General features: G+C 41.8%; 1 non-coding gene across 1 annotated transcript; it reads right to left on the bottom strand.

Moving 5' to 3' along the window:
- Positions 1–2453: 2453 nt before the first annotated feature.
- Positions 2454–2585, bottom strand: LOC128776001 (small nucleolar RNA SNORA70). Its single transcript, XR_008420977.1, has one exon. It is a non-coding gene; the product is annotated as a small nucleolar RNA SNORA70 (small nucleolar RNA).
- Between the last annotated feature and the right edge of the window lie 2514 nt (positions 2586–5099).

The following is a 5099-nucleotide window of genomic DNA, read 5'->3' as shown; positions in this document are numbered from 1 at the left end:
CCTAGGGAATAAAACCTTACTTAGCGTGGGGTGCCTGGCTGGCTCAAGTCGATAGAGAATGAGGCTCTTCATCTTGGGGTCATGAGTTCAAGCCCCATGTTGGGGGCAGAGTTTACTTAAAAATACATATATTAAAAACAAACAAACAAATCATAGCATATAGGAAATTGCTTTCAAACTCCAGGGCTCAAGTATATTACCTCCTGTAATCCTGGTAAGAAAATACACATGCACTGAATGGGATTTTTTTTTTCTTAGTTATTCTTATCAGCTAGAGCTTTGGTCCACATCAGTCCTACAATATGTGTGAAGATCATATAGATTTATCATGAAAATAGACTGGTGTACTTGGGTACCTTAAGAAATTCTCAGTAGTGGGGCGCCTGGGTGGCTCAGTCAGTTGAGCGTCTGACTTCAGCTCAGGTCATGATCTCACAGCTTGTGAGTTCGAGCCCTGCGTCGGGCTCTGTGCTGACAGCTCGGAGCCTGGAGCCTGCTTTGAATTCTGTGTCTTCCTCTCTCTGCCCCTAACCCACTCATGTTCTGTTTCTCTCTCAAAAATAAACATTAAAAAAAATCTTTTTAATAAAAAAAAAGAAATTCTCAGCAGAAACATCAACAAATTTGAAACTTTATTGTTACCTGGAAAAGTAAATCCACATCCCCAATTTGTATTTATTTTGGAAATTATAATCTACCAAAAAACAAGGCAAAACGAAGGAAGAAAAGGAAAGGTAATACAATACTTATGTGCTCAGTATTATAAATGTAACTTTGAACTTTATGACACTCGTATACAGCTGGCTGACTTAGATGGTTTTAGGTTTTTTGGCCTTTTTATACTTTGTCAATTCTGTGACATTACACGGGTTAAAAGGCCAAAGTTGACAAGCTAGTTCACAGACACTTTAGGTTTTGCTCTATTCCTCTAAGGGAAAGAAAAAGTCTATGGGGCGCCTGGATGGCTCAGTTGGTTAAGCGTCTGGCTCTTTTTTTCTTTTTTTCAATTTTTTAATGTTTATTTATTTTCAAGAGAGAGAGACAGAGAGCAACCAGGGGAGGGGCAGAGAGAGAGGGAGACACAAAACCCAAAGCAGGCTCCAGGCTCTGAACTGTCAGCACAGGGCCTGACACAAGGCTTGAACTCAAGAACCATGAGATCATGACCTGAGCCAAAGTTAGATGCTTAACCGACTGAGCCACCTAGGCTCCCTGAGCGTCCAGCTCTTGATCTTGGCTCAGATCATGATCTCACAGGTTTGTGAATTTGAGTCCCGCATCGGGCCACGCATTGTCAGTGCAGAGCCTGCTTGGGATTCTCTCTCGCTGTCTCCTGGCCCTCCCCTGCTCACGTGCCCTCTCTCTGAGAATAAATAAATAAACTTAAAAAATTGTTTTAAAACGAAAAAAAAAAAGTCTCAGTAACAATGACCATGTTTCCACATTTACATAATGTTTCTCATTTAAGGAGTCAAAAAAAACCCAGTGAACTTTATCCTGACTCTCCTGAACATAAACACCTTGGATTTGAATCGCATTTCTCAGACTACAAAGCACTTTTTTTTACATCCATTCTTTGTTTTACTGGATCTTCAAAACAACTCTGTTTTTGAAACTAACTCGGCGAATGTTTATTGAACAACTACTGTTTGCCAGACATTAGGTTAGTTTAGTGGCAAAGCCACACAAAGATCTTGCCAAAAACGTTTAAGAGACATGACCAAGAATATAGGAAGTAAATCGAAACCTTTTGACTGGTGTGCTGTATCATTATTCTCATATTCAGTCGGGGAAAATGAAGTGTAGATAACTTCCTGGTCCTGACTGTCTCTTAGTGTATCGTGGCATTTCTTGTATAGACTTGTTCAACCACATCTGTTTACCAGCACTTTATACCAATGTATTACAGCTTCTGGTCTCTCACTAGATGAACTATTTCTTTTTTAGATGAACTATTTTTTTTTTTGATGAACTATTTCTATCTATCTATCAATTTATTATTTTTTTTAGATGAACTATTTCTATCTATCTACCAATTTATTATTTTTGGACAGGAAGGGACTAAGATTTATTGATGGGGCTGCCTGAAGAGGGGGCATTGCCAAGGTTCTCCAGGGGGCAGGGCACACCATTTGTTGAGAGGGCCGCCACTGCGTCTGTATTTGACCCCACAGCCACCTGGGGGGCGGGGGGCTTTTCAGCCACGGTGTCTTTAAATCCGTCCACATTAAACTCAGTAAAACCCCACTCCTTGAAGATGTGGATCTGCCAGCCGCCAGGGAACTTGAACTTGGCCCTGCTTAGAGCTTGAATCATATGCTCCTTGTTCTGCAGCTTGGACATGATGACTGGGCCAGTGTGGACCCTGGTCACTGTGCCCTGAGGCTTTCCAAAGGTACCTGCATACGTCTGGAGTCTAGATTGGAGATAGCCTGAGATCAGACATGAATGTCCACTGTCTCCAAGGTCCCTTGAGGCAAATCATACAAGCAACACTCTGCCCACACTACCAAAGAGGCGACTGTTTGCAGCCTTGCACACTGGCCCCCATGGGGAAAGTGCATGTTCCGTTTAATTGGCTGAGACAGATGAACCATTTTATATTCCTATCCGAAGCCAGTTCCTTCCTGTATGCAGTCCTTCTCCCCTACTTAAGAATCTGCATCCGGTCAAACTCTCCTGCCCACATCAGTTATCTACCGTATAAGCAGTGGTATAAAAGAGTCTTGTAATTTCTTCCATCTTAAAAACAAGCAAACTTCCCTAGATCCCATTTTCCCCAGCCACTCATCCCTCACCAGCTACGTCTCCATTTTTCTGTTCTCCTTTTACAGCCAACTCCTCCCATTCTCTAATTTAAATGTCAATCAAGTATTTATTGAACAAATGTAAGCATGGTTCACACAAAGATAAGGAAATTCAAATATTCAGAAGACTTGTCACAAAAAACCCCAAAACTGGTTCTGTTTTTCTTCAAAAAAAAAATTTTTTTTTAACGTTTATTTATTTTTGAAACAGAGAGAGACACAGCATGAACAGGGGAGGGGCAGAGAGAGAGGGAAACACAGAATCGGAAGCAGGATCCAGGCTCTGAGCCATCAGCTTAGAGCCCGACGCGGGGCTTGAACTCGCGGACTGCGAGATCGTGACCTGAGCTGAAGTCGGGGTTCTGTTTTTCTTCAAAAGGCAGAACTATAATCAATGGTTAGAAACATCCAGCATGGGGCACCTGAGTGGCTTACTCCGATTAGCGTCTGACTCTTGATTTCGGCTCGGGTCCTGATCTCATGGTCCCTGAGTTTGAGCCCCACATCGGGCTCTGTGCTGACAGTGCGGATCCTGTCTGGGATTCTCTCCCTCTCTATTCCTCTCCAGCTTGTGCTCTCTTTCTCTCTCTCTCTCAAAATAAATAAATAAAGTTAAAAAAAAAATCCAGCATGATATTTGTACAAATAATTTCATTTTCTCCAATATAATAGATGCTATACTTTTTAAATTTATTTTTAGTTAAATTATTTTTTAATATGAAATTTATTGTCAAATTGGTTTCCATACAACACCCAGTGCTCATCCCAAAAGGTCCCCTCCTCAATACCCATCACCCACCCTCCCCTCCCTCCCACTCCCCATCAACCCTCAGTTTGTTCTCAGGTTTTTTTTTTTTTTATTTTTTTTTTTTTAAATTTTTTTTTTCAACGTTTTTTATTTATTTTTGGGACAGAGAGAGACAGAGCATGAACGGGGGAGGGGCAGAGAGAGAGGGAGACACAGAATCGGAAACAGGCTCCAGGCTCCGAGCCATCAGCCCAGAGCCTGACGCGGGGCTCGAACTCACGGACCGCGAGATCGTGACCTGGCTGAAGTCGGACGCTTAACCGACTGCGCCATCCAGGCGCCCCAATTTGTTCTCAGTTTTTAAGAGTCTCTTGTGCTTTGGCTCTTTCCCTCTCTAACCTCTTTTTTTGTTTTTCTTCCCCTCCCCCCATGGACTTCTGTTAAGTTTCTCAGGATCCACATAAGAGTGAAAACATATGGTATCTGTCTTTCTCTGTAGGACTTATTTCACTTAGGATAACACTCTCCAGTTCCATCCACATTGCTACAAAAGGCCATATTTCATTCTTTCTCATTGCCACATAGTATTCCACTGTGTATATGAACCACAATTTCTTTATCCATTCGTCAGTTGATGGACATTTAGGCTCTTTCCATAATTTGGCTATTGGTATACGTTTGTTAAAGTAAGAAAGTATATATGGGGCGCCTGGCTGCCTCAGTTAGTAGAGCATGCAACTCTTGATCTTGGGGTTGTGAGTTCAAGTCCCACATTGGGGCATAGAGCTTACTAAAATATAAATAAGTGAATAAATGAATAAATAAATAAATAAATAAATAAGAAGAAAGGAGATAGGTCTTTTGAAAAATGTAGTAGTCTTGGACCTCTCAAGGAAGTCAATTATTTATGACATATCCTCTGTGCCAGCAACTGATGCACTCATACCATTAGAAATAAATCTCAAGTCAACTAACTGGTTTGTAAAGGAAAAGACCATTTGTGCCTCAGCTATATTTAAGTTCTACATCAGTGATTTTCAGGAGGTGTGAAAAAGTCCCACAAGGCAGATGTATCAGACTGGCCTAGGATTCTGATATTCTGATATTCTGATATTCTGATATTCTATTGTAGGGAGACGGTCTTCCTTGGCCCCCAAATGGATCACTACAGGGCAAATCAGGGCAACTGATGCAAGCGTTGTGTGGGCCAGGACAAGGGAAAAATGGTTTAAGACTGCATAAGCTAGCCAGTGCAATGTTTCATGAGTATTAGAAAATATAAATTCAGGGGCGCCTGGGTGGCTCAGTCGGTTAAGCGGCCGACTTCGGCTCAGGTCATGATCTCATGGTCCGTGAGTTCGAGCCTCGTGTCGGGCTCTGTGCTGACAGCTCAGAGCCTGGAGCCTGTTTCAGATTCTGTCTCCCTCTCTCTGACCCTCCTCCATTCATGCTCTGTCTCCCTCTGTCTCAAAAATAAATAAACGTTAAAAGAAATTAAAAAAAAAAGAAAATATAAATTCAATCATATAATATTCTAGGCTTCA

The sequence above is a fragment of the Panthera pardus genome, unplaced genomic scaffold (genome assembly GCF_024362965.1).
Source record: "Panthera pardus isolate Hobbes unplaced genomic scaffold, ASM2436296v1 HiC_scaffold_11, whole genome shotgun sequence".
Classification (NCBI taxonomy): Eukaryota; Metazoa; Chordata; class Mammalia; order Carnivora; family Felidae; genus Panthera; species Panthera pardus.
This window is presented reverse-complemented; position numbering and strand designations above follow the sequence as displayed.